The sequence below is a fragment of the Martes martes genome (genome assembly GCF_963455335.1).
Source record: "Martes martes genome assembly, chromosome: 9".
NCBI lineage: Eukaryota > Metazoa > Chordata > Mammalia > Carnivora > Mustelidae > Martes > Martes martes.
Genome location: NC_137896.1, coordinates 47,807,141 through 47,835,097, shown reverse-complemented (window position 1 = coordinate 47,835,097; position 27,957 = coordinate 47,807,141). Strand labels below are relative to the sequence as shown.

The following is a 27,957-nucleotide window of genomic DNA, read 5'->3' as shown; positions in this document are numbered from 1 at the left end:
GATGGTGGCAGGAGCAATGGAACCTGCCCTAACAACCTCAGGAAGCCAGTGAGGGAAAGGGTGGAGAGGGAGGCCTTCCAGGTATATCTGAAAAGGCTGAAAGAGGGCATCTCAGCTGAGGTCCTGGTGGCTGGACCTCAGGAAGGTCCATAGATGGAGAAATGTGTTCAGTCCTGGAGCATGTACAAAACAGAGATAACAGACCTGAGTGCTTCCTTAAATATATATAATGAGGCAGGGGAGTGGAGAATATGGAGATGAAGCACCCCTCCTTCTGGCCCAGGCCCCTGGTGGACTGAGATACTATTGTCAAAGTAGGAAACAATGGATGAAGGCTGGATTTGGGAAAGTAGGGGGGATGATGATGAGTTCACAGATACAAGATGAGTTAAATCCATGGATGTCCCTGCCGTGATTCCCACCATTCTGAGACCGATGGCACCATTTTGGCTATCACGGGCCAGGTCAGAGGGATAAAGGCCCCTGGTGCAGCTTCAGCTAATGACAGATGGGAAGTGGATGGAAGAATGCCCAGCATCTTTGTCCCTTGGTGAGACAGTCCAAGGCAGTCCAAGGCAAGTGTCCTGCACAATCTCTCAAGGCCCCAGCAGCATGTCCCCTGAGTTGCCCAGAAGTTATCTTGCTGTGAATGTACCATTTGTTGGCACCTTCCCTTCCTGTCTCATTTCCCCTCTCCTCTACTGATACTCTTGAACTCTTGTTCTGAGGCCTGTTTCTTGGGAAGGAACCCAAGGCATCAGACTATTGTCCAACAAGCCTGGGAGGTACTACTACCACTTCTATAGAGAAAAGAGAACCACATGAGCCAGCCACCTTGCATGTCTACATGTTCACAAGACTATGAGATTATTGACTGACTGAACTCATTTCTCTTGTCAGAACTTGCAGAAAAGGTATCTATCTGTCTTTATACACCCCCAGAGAAGCCACCAAAGGAGACAGAAGCCCTCCTAGGTCAGCCAGAGCAAAGGGCAGCATGTTGGTTTGGATGAATGTGTTTTAAAACAAAAATTAAAAACAGGCCTATGGGGCAGTTAATTCTCTTTGCAAACTCATAAATGGCCTTATTACAGGGACAGGGTGTGTGAGATCACTCATACAGGCTTCATGCCCTCAGTCCCCAACAGAGCGATTCTTCACTGCTAATTGATAAATTTGCAATCTGGGTCCAGAGAGCAGTCTCAGGTAGGATAATGTAAGTCTGTCCTCTAAAAGATGGATTTGCTCACGAGTTGGGAATCAATTAGGTTTTCTAGCCTCTAACACACTGACTGACCAGCTTTCTTCACCAAGAAGAAGAATGCCCCCAGGGACCTCAGGGATTCAGGGTTCATGTCTTTTGTGGTGTCTTTCAAATTCTACAAGGTCCTAAATCCTTCCTGTGAATGATCTAAATACAAACAGAGAGGATACTTCAGTGAGGGAGAGGAATAGGTGAGATTGGAACCCCAGGTATATTGAACTCCAAAGCTTAGGGTCTCCTCCTTCAGTTGTAATCATGGTGATGCCTCTGAGAAGCTGGGAAGCACATCAAACTGTGGGCCTGCATCATCAGCTCTCACATCTGAAAGGCACGGACTATTTCAGGAAGATCCTGATTCTGTTGCTCTCTCTCTCTCTCTTTTTTCATTAGGAGATTTATTTATTTTTTAAAATAACATCATTATCCAGATATATTGCACAATATAAAATTCACCTAACTTTTGAAGTGCACAATTCTGAGGGTTATAGTATATTCTGAGTTATGCAGCCCTCACTGTTATCTAACTCCAGAACATTTTCATCATTTCATAGCCTGTAAGCTGCCACTCCCCATTCCTCCCTTCTAGTCCCTGCCAGCCACTGATCTACCTTCTTTCTCTATGGATTTGATTATTCTGGACATTTTACATAAATGGAATCATACAGTATGTGGTATTTGTACCTGCCGTCTTCCACTCCGCACTACACGTTTGATGTTATTGTATGTATTAGAACTTCCCTCCTTTTTACAGTTGAATAATAATCCATTTTAGGGATATATTGCATTCTGTTTACTGCTTTCACTGGGGGATGGTTGTTACCACTGGATTCCTATGTTATACTGGGATAATTATGATTGATTTCTCTTGTTGAATGGTTGATAAAATAGTACACTCTTTTTCTGGCAACTATATTGTATGAATGAAATTGTCTTTAAAAAAAAAAAAAAAGAAGGACAAAACAAAGTCCCTGTCTTCACCTCTGGAGTGAGGAAAAGGCATTTCACATATGGCTGGGAACACTGAATGACACACAGTATAGATGTTTAGTAAGGTGGGGTCGCTCAAACATTAGCTGGACCAAGGAAGCCTCACTGGCAGACAGCCCATGTGACCTGCTGATGGACAAAATACTACAGGCTAAGCCTGCCGCCTCCCTGTGAAATAGAGCTCTCAGACACCCAAATGTAACAGATGGTTTGGTATAGCTGAGTTTCAAGTCAGAATAGGCAGCCCATGCTGCAGCCAAAGCATCCACCTTCCTCACTAAGAACAGGATACGAGCAATTTTGTGTTCTGTCTGTTTCTAGCCCCTACAACATACACCCTTCTTAAAGAATCCTTAACATGCTCCACCAGGAATTATGTATTATGACTATGGTAGAATTATACACAGACCTATCCATGGAGAAATTGGGGTTATACATTACAGAATGGATTTTTCTCAAACTTGTCTAATGTTTAATAGATGCTTTGCTCTGAGGAATAACTAGAAAAAATCAAGTGTAAGTTTCAGGAACCAGTGTCATAAGTATCATGATTTCCAAACAGACATAAACATAGACAAACGGAAGTACACTGTCTCATATTTTTCTTTATTTCTGAGTCTGAGAACAATTATAGATTTTTAATAATTCTGTCTCCTGCCCCACCTCTCCCCCCCACACACCCCTCCCACAGGAAGATTTAAAGATTTGCACTGTTAGGCTTAGAATTCATTTAGTGTGGAGTAGAAGGAATTTTACAAAATAGTATCTAATATCTGCACCTCCATGGCTGATTAACAACCTTATACGCCACAGATTTTGTGTAGTAACAGTTACATTTAACACATAAAATAACCTTTAGAGCAGCATCTCCAAGTAGAAACAGATCAGAGCAAACTATGCAACTGATGTGGAAAATTAACTAATTAGCAGTTTAGTTTAGCCAGGACGCTTGAGATGTGGGACAGGCATGGATTGCTCCTAACACTTTTAATCCCTTCTCGTACAGCTCAATTAAGGAAACCATTAGGGCACCAGGTGCTAGGTCTTCCTCAAATCCCAGCACTGTTAGATGCATTTTGTGCAAACAGAAATACTTTCCTCCTGCCAAGCAAATGATGTATGTGTTTCCGCCAGTGCCCAAGTGTTGAGAGAAAAGAGCTGCTTGCAAATCCTCATTAAAACAATTAAAATTTGCTTTTAGAAGAAACACATAGAAAAGCCTGTGATTTGGCAGTGGAGATAGTTAATGAAGCATTCAGAACCAGATCAGTTATTGTTATTCAACATTTAAATGGCACATTACAATTGCAAAATGTTGCATCATCGAACTTATCACTTTTGGTGACCTGGGACTTCCTGTGCACAAGGCCAATCCAAACTTCTGCTAGTGAACAAGGCTGTGTCACAATACCTCCAGGGAAGAGTCTGAAGGAATTCTAAGTCTGATTCACTAATGATCAGAGAAGTGCAGAGGAAGTGCTGTGATACTGGAAATGAGAAACCTGTGTATTAAGGTCATTGTTGCCATTAAATTTATGCTAACTTGCTTTAGCTTTGTGGGTCTCCATCTCAGTTTTAAGGAGGATGTTAAAGGAAGGTGGTTTCTTCACCAATAGCACCTACATGCCCCCCCCCCACTAGTTCCACATTTATCACCTTTAGTAACATCATCATCATCATCATCATCACTACCACTGCCCGCCTTCACCACCAAAATCACCTCCACCACCATGTCAGCACCACCACCATTAGTAGGAGAATCATCACCACCATCATCTCCATCACCACCATCACCACTACCACCTCATCATCTTATCACCACCACCATCATCATCACCACCAGCATCATCTCCATCTGTCACCACCACCACTATTATGACCACTGCCATTACCACCACCACCATAACCACCACTACTATCACCATGAATGCCATCATTTCCACCACCACCACACCACCATCATCACCACCACCATCACTGCCACCACATCACCATCACCATCACCACCATCATCACCATCACCACCATCGTCTCCACCTCCATCACCACTACCATTGTCTCTGTTACTACCACCATCACCATCTTTATCTTCATCACCACCACCATCATTTTGATCACCATCATCTTTATCACCACGATGATCATCTCTACCTTCTCCACCTTCTTCACTACTACTTCACTATCTTTATTACCACCATCATCATAACCACCATCACCACCACCACTACCACATCATCATCATCCCCAACACTATTACTACCAGGAACTGGCAAACTGTAGCCCACAGGACACTTCCAGCACACAAGTTTGTATAGTCCACAAGCTAATAAAGTTGTTTTTTTTTTTTAAGATTTTATTCATGAGAGAGAGAGAGTACAAACAGAGGAAGGGGCAGAGGCAGAGGGAGAAGCAGGCTCCCCATCCGATGTAGGGCCCGATCCCAGGATTCCAGGATTATGATATGAACAGAAGACAGACGCTTAACTGACTGAGCCACCCAGGTGCCCTGATTTTTGTATATTTAAGTCTCAGTTGAAGTGGTTGAAGAAAAGAAGTATATTCTATGACACATGAAAACCATAGGAGATTCAAATGTCAGTGCTACAAATAAAGTTTTATTGAACCACACCCACATCCATTCATTTATGTATGTCTATGGCTATTCTGTACTACAAAGGCAGAGTTGAGTAGTTGTGTAGAGGTCATATGGTTTGCAAAGCCTGAAATACTTATAGTCTAGTAATTCACAGAAAAAGTTGACTAATTCCATAACCCTTTCCATACCACCATCATTACCACCACCACCCACAATCACTACCATCGCCACCAACACCAACACCACCTCTACCATCACTATCAACAGCAGTGGAATCCTCACCACAAGCCCCCACACCATTCTATGGTTTAGAGATATAGAGGCTGCCTGTATGGTATTGAAAAATTAGTGATAAGACTATGAAGGTGGACACAGGCTCAAGCAAGAAGTCTTCCCCCCCACCAGTGAGTGAGAGAGACAGGAAAGCCTTGAAGTTATTTTTGTCTCTAAAATTCTTGTGGGTAGCCTGTTGTTTCTGGAGAGTGCTAGGGTGACTTCAGCTCTGAAAATTACTAACCACAAGCCTACACTCACACTCAGATTTCACACCCTCAATGTGCCTTGAAAAATGCAGTCGAACACTTAGATTGGTATGTTTGTGGCTGGAAATCTCGCACCCTGATTCTTGGCAGAGGCAAATGCACATCCCTTCTGGAAGAATGTGTTAAAAACAGTCCTCAGAAAATGCCCATAGATACTGTTGAAAGAAACCTCAGTTTGAAATTAAACATATAAGGAAATGACCCACAATTAGCAAGGGTGAGCAAAAAATATCACCAAACTTGAACTCAATAACTGTAGCTATTGATATTATCAGATAAAGGTTATAAAATAAATCTGCTTAATATGCTTAGAAATGAAGAACTTAGAACTTTAGGGATAAAAAAATACATTTGTCCAATCAAAATCTCGGTGGACAGAGTGTCACTTGCAGCATTATGTAGCTGACTCGATGCTCTGAGGACTTCTCTTACTACAAAATGAGACCACACTTTGAGTTATTGCTGGTTGAAAAGGAAAATGCCAAGATTACCACCATCCCATAAAACTTCACTAGAAGGGGGAGAATTGTATTGATTTAAAATGCCAACAGTAACAAGGATAGTAAATTATATGATCTAATTAGAGACACAAGATGAAGAGGTCGAGACTGAATCCTCATGCTCAGCTAAGATTCTTTACGGAAGTTTTCAAGTTTTAGCATGCCTTAGAATCACCTGGAGGGCTTGTTAACTGTAGATTGCTAGGTTTCACCAGCAGAGTTGCTTATTCACTGTGGAATGGCATCCAAAATTTTTCACTACTAAGAATTTCATGGGTAGTGCTGATGCTGCTGATCTGAGGGCCACACTTTCAGAACCATAATTCTGAAGGTCTGACATGGTGTCCAATAAGCAATGGCCCCTGACTACAAGCTGAAATAGAATCAAATCTCTGTGGTAAAATCTCCCCAAATTTAACCACATAATAAAATCAAGTAATGAGCTGACAATTAAAGATCACCACGTACGAAAGAGTGCATGTCACTGTGAGTGAGAATCAGTAGGAAAAGCATAGCTTTGAGCAATTGAAGATTTCAAGTATTGGAATAACAAGACTATACAACACTTATTCATAAAATCTTTATGGAAATATTTGTAGTAATATAAAAATAGAAATATAAAAATAATTTATAAAATATTTACAGAAATAGATAAATAGAGGCAGTTAAAGATGAGCAAGTAACAAGACTATCAGAAATAGAAAAAATGAAAGTGGATCATTTTTAAAAAAACAGAAAAAATTTCAGTTGAAAGAAAAACGTAAAAGAAAAATTAAAATTTAAAGAGCAAAAATATAAGCTAAGGTAAATTTATGAAAAATATAGGCAGACCTCAGAGATATTGTGGGTTTGGTTCTAGACCATTGCAAAAAAAAAATTGTTTAGTTTCCCAGTGCATACAAAAGTTATACTTACATTGTACTGTAGTCTACTAAGTATATGATAGCATCATGTCTAAGCAAAAAAAAAAAAAAAATTATATATATATATATATATATATATATATATATATACTCTAAAATACTTCATTTCTAAAAAACGCCAACCATATCTGAGCTCTCAGCAGGTCGCAGTCTTTCTGCTTGTGGAGGGTCTTGCTTTGATTCTGATAGCTGCTGACTGATCAGCGTGATGGTTGTTCAAGGCTGGGGTGGTTGTGGCAATTTCTTAAAATAAGATGATAGTGAAATTTGTTAAATCGATTAACTCTTTCTTTCATGAATCATTTCTTTGATACAGGTGATGCTCTTTGATAACATTTTACTCACAGGAGAATTTCTTTCACAAGCAGAGTCAATCCTCTTGATCCTGACTCCTGCTTTATCAACTAAGCTTATTAATAATTTAAATCCCTTGTTGTCATTTCAACAATCTTCAAAGACTCTTCACCAGGAGCAGATTCCACATCAAGGTATAACTTTCTTTACTCATTCAAAAGAAGTAGCTCCTCAACTGTTCAAGGTTCATCATGAGATTGCAGCAATCCTGTCCCATCTTCAGGCTCCACATCTGATTCTAGTTCTCTTGCTGTTTCTTTCACATCTGAAGTCTCAAACTTCTCAAACTCCTCCATGAGGGCTACAATCAACTTCTTCCAACTTGTGATAATGTTGATATTTTGACCTTTTTCCATAAATCACAAATATTCTTAGTGGTGTCTAGAGTGGTTAAGGCTTTCCAGAAGGTGTTCTATTTAACTTTGCCCAGAACCATCAGAGAAATCAACATCTGTGTAAGAAATATTTTGTAAATTATAAAACTTAAAAGGTGAAATTACTCCTTGATCCATGGATTTGTGTTAGCAGGCATGAAAACATCAATCTTTTTTTTTTTTTTCTTTTCAGAGTAACAGTATTCATTGTTTTTGCACCACACCCAGTGCTCCATGCAATACATGCCCTCCTTAATATCCACCACCTGGCTCCCCCAACCTCCCACCCCCCCCCCGCCCCTTCAAAACCCTCAGGTTGTTTTTCAGAGTCCATAATCTCTCATGGTTCAACTCCCCTTCCAATTTCCCTCAACTCCCTTCTCCTCTCCATCTCCCCATATTCTCAATGTTATTTGTTAAGTTCCACAAATAAATGAAACCATATGATAATTGACTCTTTCTGCTGGAGTTATTTCACTCAGCATAATCTCTTCCAGTCCCGTCCATGTTGCCACAAAAGTTGGGTATTCATCCTTTCTGATGGAGGCATCATACTCCATAGTGTATATGGACCACATCTTCCTTATCCATTCGTCCGTTGGAGGGCATCTTGGTTCTTTCCACAGTTTGGTGACCATGGCTATTGCTGCTATAAACATTGGGGTACAGATGGCCCTTCTTTTCACTACATCTGTATCTTTGGGGTAAATACCCAGTCGTGCAATTACAGGGTCATAGGGAAGCTCTATTTTTAACTTCTTGAGGAATCTCCACACTGTTCTCCAAAGTGGCTGCACCAACTTGCATTCCCACCAACAGTGGAAGAGGGTTCCCCTTTCTCCACATCCTCTCCAGCACACGTTGTTTCCTGTCTTGCCAATTTGGGCCATTCTAACTGGTATAAGGTGGTATCTCAATGTGGTTTTAATTTGAATCTCCCTGATGGGTAGTTATGATGAACATTTTTTCATGTGTCTGTTAGCCATTTGTATGTCTTCATTGGAGAAGTGTCTGTTCATATCTTCTGCCCATTTTTTGATATGATTATCTGTTTTGTGTGTGTTGAGTTTGAGGAGTTCTTTATAGATCCTGGATATCAACCTTTTGTCTGTACTGTCATTTGCAAATATCTTCTCCCATTCCGTGGGTTGCCTCTTTGTTTTGTTGACTGTTTCCTATGCTGTGTAGAAACTATCTTGTTGTACATCTCCATCAGAGGTCTTGGGTGGTTAGCTGCATTGTCAATGAGCAATAATATTTTGAGAAGAATATTTTTTTTTTGAACAGTGGGTCTCAACATTGTGCTTAAAATAAACCATGTTGTAAACAGATGCCCTGTCATTGGGCTTTGTTGTTCCATTCAGATAGTAAGGCAGAGTTGATTTAGCACATTTCCTAAGGGCCCCGGGAGTTTTGGAACATTTGGAACAAACAAGCATTAACTTCAACTTAATTCTCCAGCTGCATTAGCTCCTAACAAGAGTCAGCCTGTCCACTGAATCTTTGAAGCCAGGCATTGACTTCTCATCTCTAGCTATGAAAGTTCTAGATGGCATCTTCTTCCAATAAAAGACTGCTTTCATCTATGTTAAAAATCTGTTATTAGTGTAACCATCTTTATTAATTGTCTTCACTAGATCTTCTGGAGAACTTGCTGAAGCTTCTATAGCAGCACTTGCTGCCTCACCTTGCACTGTTATGTTATGGAGACAACTTAAACCTTTTGAATCAAAAGACTACATATCAAAACAAAATACATATCAAAACCAACAGTTGCAGCTGAAGCAATACGAGAGAAATATAGAGGCTTAAATGCATACATTAGGGAAATAAAGTAAAGGGTGGACATCCAAACAAATAAATTAGCTAAAGGGAGAGAATATATGTGTCAGGTGGTAATCAAGATAAAAGTAGAAACTAGTGAAATACAAAGCAAAGCTACAACATGGAGAATCAACAAAACCAGAAGTTTGTGCTCTAAAAGCAAGCCTATGATGAAACTGACCAGAGGGACATAGAACCATATCCATAAAGAAGCTGTCCTTCTCATGCAAGAGGGAGCATTAAGCACACATTAATTTTCTTCCCTCTATTAAAGATCTAATTAACATGTTCATAAAATAATAAAAAAAATTAAAAGAAGGGAAAATAGTAACAAATACTTAACAAAATAACAAATTTTGAAAAGCCACAGTAGATGCAGTGAAAAGAAGGAGCACATACACCCCAATGTTCATAGCAGCAATGTCCACCATAGCCAAACTGTGAAAGGACCCAAGATGCCCTTTAACAGGTGAATGGATAAAGAAGATGCGGTTCGTATATATAATGGAATATTATTCAACCATCAGAAAAAGATGAATATCTACTAATTGTATCCACATGGACGGAACTGGAGGTCATTATGCTAAGTGAAATAAATCAATCAGAGAAACATAATTATCATAGAGTTTCACTCATATGTGGAACATAAGGAATAGTGCAGAGGACAAAGGGGTGGGGAGGAACTGAATGGGAAGAAATTAGGGAGACACACCATTTAAGACTCTTGGCTCTGGGAAACAAATTGAAGGTTGTGGAAAGGGAGGGGGTAGGCGGATGAGGTAACCGCGTGATGGGCAATAAGGAGGGTACATGATGTGATGAGCACTGGGTATTATATTGAACTGATGAATCATTGAACATTATATCAAAAATCAATTATGTACTATACCTTGGCTAATTGAATTAAAAAAAAAAAAGCCAGAGTAGATGTTGAGTTGCACAGACTGCTAGAAAAGGAAAGTCAGTGGAAGCCCAATAAAGCAGCTGCTGCCCAGGCTTGGTGAGGTAGGTGGATGGTGGCTGAGAGCACAGGGGCATACAGGCTGACATAGGACTTCCCGTTATAACAACCCATGCTGGAAAGACAACCGGGTAATGCCTTCAGAGCTGGCAGAAAATCTGTTAAGTTATGCACTCGACCAAGAAATCACCCAAGTTTGAGCAAAAACAAAAAAGGAAACAAAACAACAGCGACAAATATTTTCAGCACTCAGAAAATTTATCTCACACATACTCTCCTTAAATAAGTAACTTACAAATTTACTCCAGAAAACAAACAAACAAAAAACAACAACAACAGAAAAAAAAAAAAACAAACCTGATAGCAGACGCCAAGGAAGTTGAAAATCAGGGATAAAATAAACAGTGAATAATTCCAGAAATGACTAAAAAGAAACCTGTGTATGGCAGATGTCTACCAACAGTGTGTCCAATTTAAAACAAATACCTGTGAGCTTCACAAAAGCCAACTTCCTGAGTAGGAAAGCCTGAACAAATGTGAAGCTGGAAGATACAGGTATACTTGGAAGAAAATGCGAGTTTCTTCCCTCAATGTTAAAAGAAAGTCATTTAGTCAAAAAACACATACACACACAAGCAGAAAAATTGTATATGAATTCTGTAGAACTAAATACAAAGCAAAACAAAATTTCCCATTATTTTGAGCAACTATGAAATGTAAAAGACAGAATCCACTTCACCTATACACTGAAAATATTTTCTTACTTCTGGTATGGGGGTCATGATACTGGAAACCAGAACTAAAGAAATATTTCCTCACTGTAACTTGGGTTTACAGCCCTAGTGTTTATAGAATCATGATGATAACTGTTTGGAATCAACATAATTAAAAAACAGATTTTTAAAGGTTATGAGTCCTGACAAAGTCACCATCATCATCATCATTTTGACCAGACACCTAAATGCATGGCAAGCACTGTGGCATCTTTATAAGGATTGCCTTAATTTTCAAAATAACTCCGTGAGGTAGCTATTGCTATTACCTTCGTTTCACTGATATGCAAACTGAGGTATCAGGAAGCTAAGTAACTTGCTCAGTATCTTCCTCCTGTAAGCAGCAGAGCCAGATTAATTTCCAGGAAGTCTGATCTTAGGGTCTGACTCATAGCCATTAAGCTAGACTCACTCATCCTAATGTAAAAGTGAAGACACAACCAACCTTGATGGGAATGCAAATAGGACCAAAGAAAGCGGAGGTGAACAAGCCTGCCACTTACAGTCCCATCCTGCCTGGTAGGAAGACAGGAGATGGAAGTTTAATGACATTCACTTAAAGATATAATAGGAACCTATGGGAGAACTCAAAATTATACAACCCTGAAAACTTAGAGGAGGTAGGATGTGGGCAGTAGTACTAGCATGAACTACATCCTAACTTTGAGTAAGCTAAATTCTACCCTTTCAAAATGGGAAACCCATTGGACATAATCTGATGTCAACAGATCAAGAAATAACTGGATGAACACAAGAGTACAGGTATGGCTTATGACAGTAACTGTCAAAAAAGAAAAATGAACATGAGCTGCCTCTGGGTAGCAGGTTGGCATTATGGAAGAGTGTTAGAGTTGAGGTGAGAGATTTGGAATTTTCAGTACTATTTTTGTGTACTACTTAATATTTTACATGCCCTTATTATCCTAGCCAAAATAACCACACACACACACACACACACACACACACACACACACACACACAGTTTTTAAAATCACTTCATCTTGGATAAATTGGAAGCCTCATCCGTTGCTGGTATGTAAATGTAAATGGAAAATGGCACAGCCCCCGTGGAAAATAGTCTGGCAGTTCCTCAAAAATGAGACATAGATATGGACTCTGTAAAGCAATCTGAGGGTTTTGAAAGGGCGGGGGGTGGGAGGTTGGGGGAGCCAGGTGGTGGGTATTAGGGAGGGCACGTATTGTATGGAGCACTGGGTGTGGTGCAAAAACAATGAATACTGTTACACTGAAAAGAAATAAAAAAATAAAATAAACAACCAGACCCCCCCCCCCCAAAATGAGACATAGAATTTCCCTATGATCTAGTAATTACATTTCTGGATATATAGCCTCATAATTGAAAGCAGAGTCTCAAAGAGATACTTATGGACCCTTATTCGTAGCAGTATTATTCACAATAGTCACAAAATGGAAGCAGCCTAACTTCCTTCAACAGATGAATGGATTAACACAATGTGAGATATCCATACAAGGGAATATTATTCAGCCTTAAAAAGGAAGGAACTTATGACACATGTTACCATATGGATGAAACTTGAAAACATTATGTTAAGTGAAATAAGCCAGACACAAAACAAATACTGTATGACTCCACTTACACGAGGTATCCAGAATAATCAGATGTATAAGATAGAAAACAGAATGGTTGCCAGGGACTGGAGCAAGGGAGAAAAGAGGAGTTATTACTTAATGAAGATGCAGTTTCAGTCTGAAATGATGAATAAGTTCTAGAGATGGACAGTGGTGATGGTTGTATGATGATGTGAATGTACTTAATGTCGCTGAACTGTACACTTCAAAATGGCTAAAATGGTCAATTTTATGTTACATATATTTTATCACAATAAAACAATCACTTTCCTCAAAAGAGGAAGCAATAACTTTGGCCTTCATGCCAATAAGATATGGTACTTTTGAACTTATTTGAGCTTAATATAAACTGGTTCTTTTACCATTTCCTGAAAAGTAAAAGAAATTTAAAGCATGTTAATTCTTATGATAGTCTTTCAATTTAGCACTATTGTTCTTATTTTAAATTATATATAATAAATAAAATATTGTAGGCAGATAATTATATTAAATACATATAGTTAAGCCCTATAACAATTTATTGTTATTTATACAGCCAATATTCACAAAGATACACTCAAGGAAAACCTTGTCATATTTCATACAGTCTCAGTAGACTTTGATTATAAGATGCATCCTTATTTCAGAATTTCAGGAATGTTAAAATGTGAAAGAAATGTGCATGTTACAATTGGAGAAATATTATATTAAAAAGAAAATAAGCTAAAAGAGAGAGAGCCTCAGACTATAACATTTACTCAGAAAATGAGCTGTTACTAAACAGGTGTAATCTTAGCAATTATATTCCGTGTTTTGTGTGGTGGTAGGTGTGAGTATGTGTTTGTGTGCATGTGTCTCTGTGTGTGTGTGTGCACATGCAGGAAAGAGAGACAGAGGGGAAAAGCGACAGGGGAGAAGGAGAGAGGCATCCACTGTGTACCAAGGGTTTCTCATAGATCAGACTTTCACAAGGAATATAAACTATCAAAGGATCAAAGAAACCACTTGGCCTTCTCTCTGTATCAATAGTAAAGACACAGAACAGAACTGGGCTAGGGACTGGTTGTTGCTCGGATCCATTCCATGGAAAAGGATAAAAAAGTAAAAAAAGAAACTGCAGGGACGCCTGGGTGGCTCAGTTGGTTGGGCAGCTGCCTTCGGCTCAGGTCATGATCCCGGCGTCCTGGGATCGAGTCCCACATCGGGCTCCTTGCTGGGCGGGGAGCCTGCTTCTCCCTCTGCCTCCGTCTTCCAGTGCTTGCTCTCTCTCTCTCTCTCTCTCTCTCTGACAAATAAATAAATAAAATCTTTAAAAAAAAAAGAAAAAAAAAAAAAAAGAAACTGCAAGAAACAGTGAGCCCCAAAGTGAAAATAGGTCCAGCACATCATCCACACCATAAATCACCTACTAAAAGATACTTAGGATGCAACCTAATTAATCCCAAATACCCACAAAAACAAATGGTAGAGTGATTTGCTATTTCCAGGATACTGGTTTTACTAAACCTCAGATTTACTAAAATAAACTAAAGCATAAAAATTAAAAACAATGTTTCCTCACAGTTTTCCAATAACTAAGATCTTAGAAACACAATTTCTTTCTTACAAAGATTCAGAAATGAATGCACACCCTAACGGGTGGCATCCATGGTCTACCTTCCAATTAATTAGCGTAATAAACTCAGGCTGCTTCTGAACTTTCATGCAACCAACAGAAGGCCAGCTCAGGCTGAGAAACACGTAAGAAAAATCAGTAGCTGAAATTAATTCTTCAGAGTTCTGACATAGAAAATGAGTCACATTTCAACCAAGTGTTTCTATGCTATTATCTCAAGTTTATTCCCATGGCTGTTTACTCTTCAGTTATTCTCTGCCTGTCAGTGATGGGTTTCACGAACCTAGTGAAGGTCAAGGAACACAAGTTGGAATGAGGCACATGCTCCAGGGAACCTGCTGAGCCAGCCTCCTTTCACACTGGGGTGTTTGGACCAACAAAGGGTAAATAAAGTTTTTAAGAGAATGGGGTAGGGATGGCCCTCACCACAGGTCACCTGACTGCTTCATCAATTTCATTGCATTGACCACAGAAGGGAGCTGCCATTTTCTTAGGTTAATACCTCAGTGTTCTGTGGACTGGGCTTTAAAGAGTGAAAACAAAGCATTAAGAGATATACTCAGACAGTGAATATGGTGAGTCACATATATAACAGCTTTATGGCCCTTATGAATCAGAACTTGGCAGGAAACCAGAGACTGGAACATAGGCAGGGCGAAGAAGCTAGTTATTTCTGCTGTAGAAGCTTCAGAAGAACTGTACTTTCATTTGGAACAGGGACTTCTTTTTGACAGAAACTGTTCACCCTAAGAAGTGAGAAAACTGAAAATCAGTCTTACTGATTGCTCGTGCTATAATGTTCAGGACAGAACATGGATAACCCCCATGACGGGACATGGAGAACCCCTACAAACCATGTTTCTGCATAAGAAACCTACTACAGCTAGAAAACTATCTTCAATCTTTGCTTCTGAACAAATGTGTGTCTTACCAGTGGTAGCCCCAGCTCTGTGGTTCTTCTACCTCCTGAACACAAGTTACTGAGATTTCCAATTATTGAACTACGTATACTTCTCCACGATATCACTATGGAGTGACATCATAGTGGTTGTTCCTTCCCCAATTGGTCCTGAGAATCATTTAGCACTGCCCCAACCTTTAAGAACCTTCTCATCCCTACTGAGGGTGCTCCAAAGATTCTGTGTTGTCCATTTGACTTGCTGCAACAGCTAAATATAAGCAATTTCATTTGATTACAGGTACTCCTGCTGGTCTTTAACTGGTGGGCTTTGACAGAAGTGAGCCTCAGAGCTAGAAATATTAGGCACCGTTCAATGCTGGATCATAAATACCAACACAGGGATGAGAATAATGTTGCAAGTGACAACTTAGAGACTGAACACAGAGCACACTCCCCCGCCCAAGGTTCTAGCCTATTTCAGTCCTGCTGAAACAGACCTGGTGTTGCCAGATCTTAAGATTTCTCAGGAGAAATCGGCTTTAATCATGGAGGCTGACTACACAATGTGAAACCCTCCTGCAACACAGTATCTAAGCATGTTACATAATACAGCAAAGATTCATTTAAAAGCAAAGATGAGCTCACAAGAAAGCTAGGGAAATATTCAGAGGCAAAAATTAAAGAGAGACTGAAATATAGAATCTGAAGTGCAAGTTGATGTTTCTGGTACTGAATACACTTTTTTGGGGGGTTGCTGGGGGGTGGGGGATAGGGATAGGGTCCTTGGGTTATGGACATTGGGGAGGTTATGTGCTATGGTGATTGCTGTGAAATCCGTAAACCTGATGATTCATATACCTGTACCCCTAGGGCAAATAATATATTATATATTAATAAAATATGATTTTAAGTGGACAAGTGAATGAACAAACAGGAACTAAAGAAGTGGAATGTGGAACTAATGATAACTGGAATAGAGCATAAGATAGAAAACACAAAACACAGATTGAAAGGTAGAAAGATAAAAATGACAATGTCCCTCAGTCAACCAGTAGAAATTCTGGAAGAATGGAAAGGGGCCCCATTCCAGAATGAGAGAATACTAAGATTAGGAGAGAGGCAATGTCTAAAGAGATTTGATAATTTATTGGAACTAATGAAAGATGTGAGTTTTCAAATCCAGAAACACGTAATGCAAATTAAATGAAATGGTTTCCACGCCTATAGATCTTGTAGTAAATCCATACAAAAATATATAGATTCTCTATAAGAAAAAAGCAAACTGAGAGTACATTTCTCAACAACAGCTATATGAATCATAAAAAAATAAAAAAAAATATGGCATGATACTTTATGTGGAAAACCCAAAAAAACTCCACCCCCAAATTACTAGAACTCATACAGCAATTCAGTAATGTGGCAGGATACAAAAATCAATGCACAGAAATCAGTTGCTTTCTTATACACTAACAATGAAACTGTAGAAAGGACAATTAGAGGATTGATTCCATTTGCAATGGCACCAGAAACCATAAGATACCTTGGAATAAATCTAACTAAAGAGGTAAAGTATCTGTACTTGAGGAGGTACAGAACACTCATGAAAGAAATTGAAGAAGACACAAAAAGATGGAAAAAACATTCCATGCTCACAGATCAGAAGAATAAACATTGTTAAAATGTCTATGCTGCCCAGAGCAATCTATACTTTCAATGCCATACTGATCAAAATACCAGTGGCACTTTTCAAAGTGCTGAAACAAACAATCCTAAAATTTGTAGGGAATCAGAAGAGACCCCGAATTGCTAAGGAAATGTTGAAAAAGAAAAACAAAGCTGGGGGCATCACATTGCCTGATTTCAAACTTTACTACAAAGCTGTGATCATCAAGACAGCATGGTACTGGCACAAAAAGAGACACATAGACCAATGGAACAGAGTAAAGAGTCCAGATATGGACCCTCAACTCTATGGTCAAATAATCTTTGACAAAGCAGGAAAAAATATCCAATGGGAATGAGACTGTCTCTTCAATAAGTGGTGCTGGGAAAATTGGACAGCTATGTATGGAAGAATGAAATTCAACCGTTCTCTCACACCATCACAAAGATAAACTCAAAATGGATGAAAGACCTCAATGTGAGACAGGAATCCATCAAAATTCTGGAGGAGAACATAGGCAGTAACCTCATCAACAGCAGCCACAGCAACGTCTTTCAAGACACTTCTCCAAAGGCAAAGGAAACAAAAGTGAAAATAAACTTTTGGGACTTCATGAAGATCAAAAGCTTCTGCACAACAAAGAAAACAGTCAAAAAAACAAAGAGGCAACCCATGGAATGGGAGAAGGTATTTGCAAATGACACTACAGACAAAGGGCTGATATCCAAGATCTGTAAAGAATTCCTCAAACTCAGCACCCAAAGAACAGATAATCATGTCAAAAAATGGGCAGAAGATAAGAATAGGCATTCTCCAATGAAGACATACAAATGGCTAACAGACACATGAAAAAATGTTCATCATTAGCTATCAGGTAGATTCAAATCAAAACCTCACTGAGATGTCACCTTACACCAGTTAGAATGGCCAAAATTATCAGGACATGAAACAGCAAGTGTTGGAGAGGATGTGGAGAAAGGGGAACCCTCTTACACTGTTGGTGGGAAAGTAAGTTGGTGCAGCCACTTTGGAGAACAGTGTGGAGATTTCTCAAAAAGTTAAAAATAGAGCTACCCCATGACCTGGTGATTGCACTACTGGGTATTTGCCCCAGAGATACAGATATAGTGAAAAGAAGAGCCATATGTACCCCAATGTTCATAGAGACAATGTCCACAGTTGCCAAACTGTGGAATGAGCCGAGATGCCCTTCCACAGATGAAGGGATAAAGAAGATATGGTCCATGTATACAATGGAATATTACTCAGCCATCAGAAAAGATGAATACCCAACTTTTGCATCAACATGGATGGGACTGGAGGAGATTATGCTGAATGAAATAAGTCAAGCAGAGAAAGTCAATTATCATATAGTTTCACTTACTTGTGGAATGTAAGGAATAACATGGAGGACATTAGGAGAAGTAAAAGAAAAGTGAATTGGGGTAAATCAGAGGGGGAGACGAACAAACTGAGGATTTTAGAGGGGAGGGGTGATCCAGGTGGTGGGTATTAAGGAGGGCATGTATTGCATGGAACATTGGGTGTTCTACATAAACAATGAATCTTGGAACACTGCATCAAAAACTAATGATGTATTTTATGGTGAATAACATAATACAATTAAAAAAAATTAGTAAAGTTCTAGAGAGAGAGAGAAAAAAAAAAACACCTTCAGCCTAGAATTCTATACCCAGTTAACTATTAATTCACCAATAAGAATAATGTCTTGGTTAAAGACTGAAAGAATGAACTCCTATGAGATCTTTACTAAAAGGACTAGGAAAGTGTAACTTCCAGACCAGAGGAGATCCATCATAGAAAGCAGAAATAGATGCAAATATAAGGTAACTGAGGAACATGAGTAATCTTTTTAATAAGCATTGATTATAGAAAATAATAGCAACAACAGTGACAATAATAATGATGAATTTTGGTATGTCAAAAGTGAGAAGGAACTAAAATTCTGAACAATAATGTAACATGGAAAGAGGATTCTAAGATCCTTATACTCTAAGGGTGAAAGGAGGTAATGGCATTTAATCTGGAATTTGTACATTAAGGAGTGCATATTAAATTTTAAGGGTAATATCTAATGATAAAAATAAAACACATACACTTTATTTTTTAAAAGATTTTATTTATTTATTTGACAGAGAGAGAGATAGCGAGAGAGGGAACACAAGCAGTGGGAGTGAAGAGGGAGAAACAGTCTCCTGCCTGAGCAGGGAGCCTGATGTGGGCCTTAATCCCATGACCCTGGAACCATGACCCGAGCTGAAGGCAGATACTTAATCACTGAGCCACCAGAAGCCCCTAAACATTATACATTTTAAATAAGTTGAGGGACAAGAGAGGAGCTTGAGTGGCTCAGTTTGTAGCAGCTGACTCTTGGTTTCCACTTAGGTAATGATCTCAGCGACCTGGGATCAAGCCCTGAATCAGGCTCCATGCTTACTCAGGAAGTCTGCTTGTGGATTCAATCTCTCCCTCTCTCTCTGCCCCTCTCCCTGCTTGCTCTCTCTCTCTCTCTCTCTCCCTCCTTCTCTCTTTTCCTCTATCTCGAAAATAAACAAACCATGTGCCCTCCTTAATACCCATCACCCGTGCTGTGATGAGCACTGGGTGTTATACGTAATTAATGAATCGTTGAACACTACATCAAAAACTAAGGATGTACTATATCATGGCTAACCAAACATAATAAAAAAAAGCAACAAAAAATAAACATACAAATAAATAAATCTTTAATAAATTGAGGGACAAGAAAAGAATAGCGAGTTCAAGAGAAACTAGGATCTAGACTTTCTTTAAAATGACAATTGAAGTGTGTATACGAGCCCATGTGTGTGTGTGTGTGTGTGTGCACATGTGTGCACACATGGCCCTTGAATTCCTCCAGGTACAAAATAAAATATACTTAGAGCACTTCAGGTTGTAAACTCTAAGTGACAGGTGTTTGTGCCAGCGGTTTCTGCAAAAATTACAGGGACTCAAGGACATCACACAGAAAACATACTCCAGAGAGATTTACACATCAAGCCAGTGAAACCCTTTATATATTTTATTTATGGTCTTTTTACACCCTGTTAGTTTCTTAAATCACTATGAATTTATTCTGTTGCAGGACTTGGCATCTAGGCAACTGTGTTTTTATTTCTTATTGACTTGATAGTAATACTCTTAATTTAATTTTTAGGCTCCTTACTTCTACATCTGTTTATTTCCTTTCTCCTTCAGTTCTCACAATTATTCCACTGTGTGCCTGTGGGGCAGGTGGGCTGGGAGCTGAAGCAATCATACTTTTTTCTTTCTTTCTTTTTTTTTTTTTATCATTTTAGAAGAACTGTATGTACTTAGCTTCCAATTCTCAGTCTTGTTTTAACATTTACTTCCTCATTTGTTTTTTGTTTTTACTTTAATAAAATACAATCTTTAACTTCTGGCTATCCCATTTATTGTTTCTATGTTTTTTAAAACATTTATTTAAAAAAATAGAAAATAAATAAAACATTTATTTTAGGGCACCTGGGTGGCTCAGTGGGTTAAGCCTCTGCCTTCGGCTCAGGTCATGATCTAAGGGTCCTGAGATTGAGCCCAGCATTGGACTCTCTGCTCAGTGGGGAGCCTGCTTCCTCCTCTCTCTCTGCCTGCCTCTCTGCCTACTTGTGATCTCTGTCTGCCAAATAAATAAATAAAATCTTTTAAAATTATTTTAAATCTATTTTATTTCATGTACCTTTTTCTTCATTAAAGCTTTTAAATTATCTGATATTTAAATATTATTCCCTAGTTTTAACTTTCTTTTTTTAATTAAATTTTTTAATATATTTTTATAAACATATAATGTATTTTTAGCCCCAGGGGTACAGGTCTGTGATCTCCCTGATATGAGGAAGTGGAAATAGTTTTAACTTTCTATTCACTCATTGTTACCATTGTACTGATCTTTTAACTTTCTTCTACCTTTCTTTATCCTCTCCTTCTGACAGTTTCTTTTTCCTCCTTTTTTTGCTAGCTCACTTACATCTATCTATCTATCTATCTATTTATTTATTTATTTATTCTAAGCACACATTAAGTGCCTTGAGGAGATTGAGATCCTTCTATTTGTGCCTGAGTGGCCCCTTTGTACTGAGGCTCTTAAGAGGGAGGATGGAGGCCTGCTGACCTATTTCTTGCTTAGTGGTTCTTAGATTTGTGGGAACAGTGCATCTCTCTACTAATCCCCTGGCCCGTCTTGGTAATGAGTTCCTAGTTTGGGATCCATAAATTTTAGGCAAACTATCCACAGCCTGTCCTGGACTAGGAGGAGACAGATGGCTAAAGGAGACCAGTACAGGTTGTTTCTCTCCTATAGGATGGTGGAGAAGGTTTGGCCAGGCTGCAAGTGTCCTTCTCATACCTGCTACTGGCTCCCTTTTTTTCTCCATCATAGGAGTCCTTAAAAGCCACAGGAGGAAACTATAGCCTCACTGACACTTCTCCTGCGTGTTGAGTAGGTCTCCCTTGTGGGCCCTGCAGCTCCCTTTCCTCTGGGCTCCCATGGTCACAGCAGTCCAACCATGGCGAAGTTTGGGTTCCTGGTGGTGCCCAGGGATGAACTAGGAGTAGGCTTTCATACAAAAGAAGGGCCTAAGTAGTGAGCTCCAATAGCATCTTCTGGAAAAGCCCAAGCTCTCGCCAGCCGGGGGTAAAGTGATACTATTATTCCCTCTTCCCTCCAGAACCACTTGGGAATAAAAATGGTGAATCAGAAAAAGTTGAGGCATCTCTGGTGTTGCAGATGCTGATAGTCCCTCCCTGTACACCCTCAACACTCATCCCCATAACACGCACTGATGCTTCTGACCTCAAACAATTGAAAGCACTGTCTTGATCCACATGCTTGGTGAGCTTGGGGGGAGTCAGTACCCCCAGGAGCAGCCTTGGCCACTATGCACTGAGAGGTGGAGAATGAATCCACCAGCCCTGGACTTAAGATGTGAAAACTCTAAAGAGATTCTACTCCATCTCCCAGAACTCACCCAGCAGGACTGACCCCAGCTACCCATGCTGGTGATGACTCTGGATATATAGCCATTAACTGGCCCTCCCTTTCCTACTCACTTTTCCACTGTCCCTCTGAATCATTTCCTAAGAAAACCACACACACACACACACACACAAAAACCCTTGTCCTAGAGTCCTTTACCCCAGTCTCTCCTCTGGACTAGATGAGGGCCAGATCGTAGATTGCCTCACCCTCTGCCCAGCTGCTCTCCTTGTATGGCAGACTTACCTGCGCCCCCACCACATGATCTGGGTGACGAGGTACAATCTGTCAGTTTGGGGAACTGTGTGGTCTGCTGGGGACCATGCTAATTTGGCGTGGTAGTTTGAGGAAAAGCCACTGCCATGAAAATCACAGTATAGTAGACTTTAAACAAGCCAGAGCGAAACCAACAGGAATTTAAGTTTAGGAGAGGATAATTTCCAAATTGCTGGCCACAGATCCTCTCCAGCAAGAAGGCCAGACTGGAGCTTCCAGAAAAGGGCCTTGTCTGGTGGTTGTTAATGGTATGTGACTCCCAGAGACTTGAATTTTGGGAAGTTTATAGTTTGAGATCTCGTTTCTCCAGCTTTCAAGGGCAAAAAAGCTGGCATTATACGAGGACATTGGCCACCATGGTGGCATCAGGAGGATTAGTGTCACATTTTCCATCTCTTCCAGATGATTTCTTTCTTTCAAAGGTGACTTGGTTTGTTGACGACTTGAATGTGTTACCTCACTTGCATTTTTTTTTTTTTTTTTCTTCCTGGGGACATGAGTTTGCTGCTGTTTGGACACATGGCATGTTTTGGATAAAGGTTTCACATTACCTTATTCCATGTGTCCTTGCTCTCAAAACCTGCTAAAAATAAGGGTGCCTAGCTGACAGACCCCTAGCTGGGTGTGCTTCCAGCCACAGATGTATCAGTCTAGATGGAAAATTTCTCCTGGGGGTTATTGATGAATGGAACCATATGGTGCCAAATCGAAACACTTGGGATAAATTGCAGGTATGGGGGTCTAAGTCATAGCCCAAGCCTCACAATTAGCATTGAGATAATGCCATAGCTCTCTTTTATTTCTTCCACGCTGGGACACTTATTCTGGATGTGTTAAAAAAATTATCTCCCTGTAGCAATGTTGCTCTGAAGCTGGCTTCTGGCTAGTTACCCCTGAGCCACGGCGTTCAGCAAGATATGGAGACTGAGGTCATTGTGAAACAGTGAAACTTTTAATGATGTGTCACTATCTAGACTCTTAAAAACTTGCTTCAAGTACTAAAGGGTATGGTCTAGCCTCTTACCTCCTGTGTTGGGATTTCTGATCCCTTCAATAAGCTCTGTCCTCACTATGCTGTAGTCTAAGGTCTGGTCTCCTCAAAAAGATACTTTGTTCTGCCATCAGCAGACACACCTTAACCTGGTGGGTGGAGTACTGTATGAAACAACAGACACAAATGAAGACCTCCTGGGATTCCACTAAATTTAAATTTTATAAAAAATGTTGTAGTGCCACTGAAAATTAAATCCCATGGTATAAGAAACCAATGTGGATACCTCAAATCTAACCAAACTTAGCTGCAAGGTCAAGTGAAGAGAGAAGATCTGGAGTAGGGCTGGGCAGGAACCAATCTGGTCCCCTCCCCACCATTCCTGAGAGAACCCAAGGCCTAGATGTCAATGAGCCAGAAGGAGATTTTTACACCTCACAACGCTTGACTTCTCAGAAACATGACCCCCTGGCAACTTCCTTCTCCAGATAATTTTGCCTATGGCTTGTCTGGTTACACCTTTTCCTATGTTCCCTGCTTCCTCCTCAGGTCCTCCTACCCACTCTCTGCCAGGTCATCCTTCTCTGTCCAGCCTTCAAATGTTGGGTTTAAATCCTTTCTTACTCATCAGTCTTCCTGTAACTCATGGTACCAATGACCACCAGGCCCACTAGAATCCCCCCCAGGAACTCTTGAAAGCATCAGACTCAAGGAGCACCAAGGCCTTAGCTGATTCATCACTCCACCCTGTGTCCATGGACCACTACCTATCCAAGTCCCAAACCTTGTTATCTTTGTTACCACTGTCTCCTCAAAAATCATGCCACTGACAAGTCCTGCTGATTCTTCCACTTGTCTCTCATGTCACCCTAGACCAAGTTGTCACCATCCTTCACCCAGATCATCTCAATATCTCATAGGTCCTCTCTGACGGCTTCACTGTGCAGCAGGGTCTTTCAGACATGTAATTGATCTTGTGACCCCCCCCCCCCCGTGTACATTCCTTCAGTTACACTGCTCCTGAGGTGCAGCCCAAAGGTCTCAGCATACCTTAGGAGGCCCAGTATAAACTAACCTTTGTCTTTCTACCTTCATCACACCCCCATGGCTCCAACCCATCCCCAACTCTCTGTTGACCCCCACTGGCCTTCTTTTACTTAACTGAAGTGAAATATAATCTTTATGAACTATAGATTTCAAATTCAAAGCTTGATCTACACTGAAGAAAATTGAAAATTAAAAGTTTACATGCTTCACAACAGGGCAAATAGACCCCAGAACAGCTCACCTGTAGCCTCAAAGCCACAGATGGAGACACATAGCCAAGGTTAGGGCTGGTCAGCACTCAGGTGGCTGATGGTGGCCCAGCCCAGCTTGTATGGGACTCTTCCTTTTGTTATAATCTCCAATGTCCCCCATTTTTCATTCAATAGGCTTTTAAAAAATATTTAGTATTTATGCATGCCCTTTATATATGTGCATCTATTTGATCCTTGGATGAGATACACCACAATCTACAGCACACAGCCATCAGAGACCCATGTACCATGAATGTCTGCAGAGCATAAAACTTCCCTTGCTGAATCCTATGGATCCACTTTGTAAGGAAAACTCTTGATTAAATGAAATTTCTCCAATCAAATTATTCAACAAATACAAACTGACCACCTGCCCTGTACCAGACACTGCTCTCCATACTGGGGACACACTGGGTAGCCAGCCAGGAGCCTCTGTCCTTGCCAAGCTTATGCTCTACTTAAGGATGGGGTGCATACCATGAATTTATTATTTTTATTCTTTTATTATTTTTTATTATGTTATGTTAGTCACCATACAATATGTCATCAGTTTTTGATGCAGTGTTCCAAGATTCATTGACTATGTATAACACCCACAGCTCCCTGTGATATGTGGCCTCCTCAATACCCATCACCGAGCCAACCCATCCCCCCACTCCCCTCCCCTCTAAAACCCTCAGTTTGTTTCTCAGAATCCACAGCCTCTCCTGGGTCATCTTTCCCTTCAGACCATGAATTTAATTAGTGAGTTATGTAGATAAGGGTCAGAGAAAAGGTAGAGCAGGGCAAGGGAGACTGGAGATTTGGGGGAGGTATTCCCAGTGGGTATTTTTGGGGACGCTGCTTATTGCAGTACAGTGTTGCTTCAATGAGAACTTTGCATCTCATCTCAGGAACAGAAATAGATGAGCTTCTCATGAGTCCTTGGTCTATTTTTACCACTTGGACACTGTGAGTCATGTTGCTGATTGTGTCTCCCTCTTTGCATTGCTGCTGGTGAGCTTACAGCCAGTTCTGGACATCAAAATATATATTTGGAGTACTGACCTCTCTCCTGGTTTTATCTCATTTTCCCCCTAATTTTTTCCCCTTCATTTTGTTAGCATCACCTACGTATTTAATTGGCTGGTTAAGCCATCTTGTTATATTCCCACACGTCTTTGTCATGCCCTGCGTGATAAATACCATGTGTGAGCAACCCACTCCTGAGGTAGATTTCCATATATCACCAACCCTTTTTCTGGCAGAAGAAACAACTCCTTCCACCGTCTTCAGAAAGGAGGTACTGAGAAGAAGGGAAGAGGCCCTGGTTTGCTCACCAGTCTCACCTGACCACAGAGCTTCTGAGACCTGACCATGAATCTGGGACAAAAGATCATTCACATATCTGGGATGAAGGACATTTGAAATTTGGAAAGCAAATGTGATATGCTTAATGCTATGACTTCCAAATGAGCATTGAGCATAATTTTGTAAAAGTCCATATACACTGAAGTTCCTAACTAGTCAGAATTTGAAGTAGAATAAATATATAAAAAAAATAAATAAATGCAGATAAAACTCTCTTGAAGGTGTTTTCCAGATACATCAGAAACAGATCTGGTCACACTTTATATCATGCTTGTTGGCCCACTATCTTACTTCAATGACCTTTGTATATTATTATCTTTACTGGCAGAACACAGCCCTGAAGGCCTTCACAACTTTCTGATCAGAAACCAGAGGGCAGTGCACTGTGGTGGATATGCATTTGATCTGGAAAAGCAAGTTAACATGTTCTTAAGAGATTTTAGATGGTACATCCATAGAATGACACTCTTAAAAGTCATTAAGATAGCTGTGGAGATCAAATGAATGATTGTTTCAAAGTCAGATTATTTCCTATTAGATCTACAGGGGAACATTGATTTGTGAGGATCTAGAGAAATTCTGTCTCCCTGAGATTCACTCTTGATGTGCCTCTGATGTGATTCCCCCTGAAGACGTTGTGAATTGGAGCAGCATCAATGCATGAGCAAAGCCACATGACACTGTCTCCCAGTATGACGCATTAGTCCTGCTTCCCACTGGTCCTGGGACAGAACTCACTTACAAGAAGAGAAGTGCATATGCAGAACAGGCCTATCATTTCAAAAAGGCTATGATTCCTATGTCCATGGTGATATCCAAGACTTGCCATTAGCGGCTCTGAAACAAGAATTGGGATATAAATCATTTATTTGGGGGGTGGTTCCAGAAAGTGCTGGACAGGTAAGGGTGAGTAGGGCGGGGGACAGAGAGAAGATAAGAAAGGATGTCCTATTAAAAAGCCAGTTTCTGCTGTAGGCAGCTAGGGCTCAGTCTTTTGGGGGAAGTCTGAGAGACCATGTCAAACATGTACTCAGTGTAATCTGACCTGAGGATCAAGGGAACTGGTGCATTTGTACACCAACTTCCTGTCCATCATTGGTCAAAACCTGATCCCAGGGCATTCACTCTCTGGTCCTTGAAACTTGTCCTAATATAGGCTGAGTGGTCTTCTACTGCTAGGAAAGTGGTGGAAAGCTGGAGGTGTTAGCCTGTAAGAAGCTTTTGGCTTGCAGAGGTAGTGTGCAGAAGATACACCTGTACATAAAACTCCTGGATGAGACATGATGAGTGAAATTCTTCTTTAGATCCCTAAGAATGGATAATGTCAGAGGCAACATGGACCAAGCACCTCACAGTTCAATATGCCACAACCACCTTGTAAAATGGCCCTTATCATTACCACTGTCATATTCAGAAGAGGGAACTGAGATACAGAGAGGTAAAGTCAGGTCTGACAGTCAGACAGGTAATAAGTGGCAAAGCTGGGATTTGAACCCAGCCAGTCTGGCCTCAGAACCCCTGCCCCAGCCTCTGCTCCATAGTGTCTCTCATCAGAAACACAGCAGGCCATGCAACAGCCTGGCTGTGAACAGCCTAGCTTAGGGGTGAAATAAATGGAATCCATCAAATGGGTGGGAAAAGTCTTCATTAGCTGCTACTTCTCGGCAGTGTCGCATATGACACCTTAGCCACCACCCAGGGCCAGTAACTATGGGTAATGGAAAATCCTCTTGGGCTGCCCTCAAAACACCACAGGGTGGACAGCTTAAATGGCAGACATTTATTTTCTCACAATTCTGGAAGCTGGGAAGCCCAAGGTCAAGGTGCTGGATGATTTGATTTCCGGTGAAGGCCTTCTTTCTGGCTGGCAGAAGTCCTTTTCCTCCCACTGTCCTCACATAGCCTTTCCTAGGTGTGTAGCCGTGGGGAGACAGCAGCAGTTCTCCCTCTCCTCTTGCTATAAGGCACCAATCCTATCACGAGGACCCCACACTCATGACTTCAAATAATCCTTTTCATCTGCCAAAGGCTCCATCTCAAAATACCATTGCATTGAGGGCTAGGGCTTCGACATAGGGATTCTGGGGGGACAAAAAACATTTAGTCCATAGTGAGGTATGGATGATGAGGTAAGGACTTT

General features: G+C 40.4%; 1 protein-coding gene across 1 annotated transcript in view; it reads right to left on the bottom strand.

Annotated features, from left to right (window-relative positions):
- The window catches only part of SYNDIG1 (synapse differentiation inducing 1), a 184,145-nt gene that overhangs the window by 120,232 nt on the left and 35,956 nt on the right, over positions 1-27,957 (bottom strand). The gene's annotated exons all lie outside the window — the stretch shown is intronic.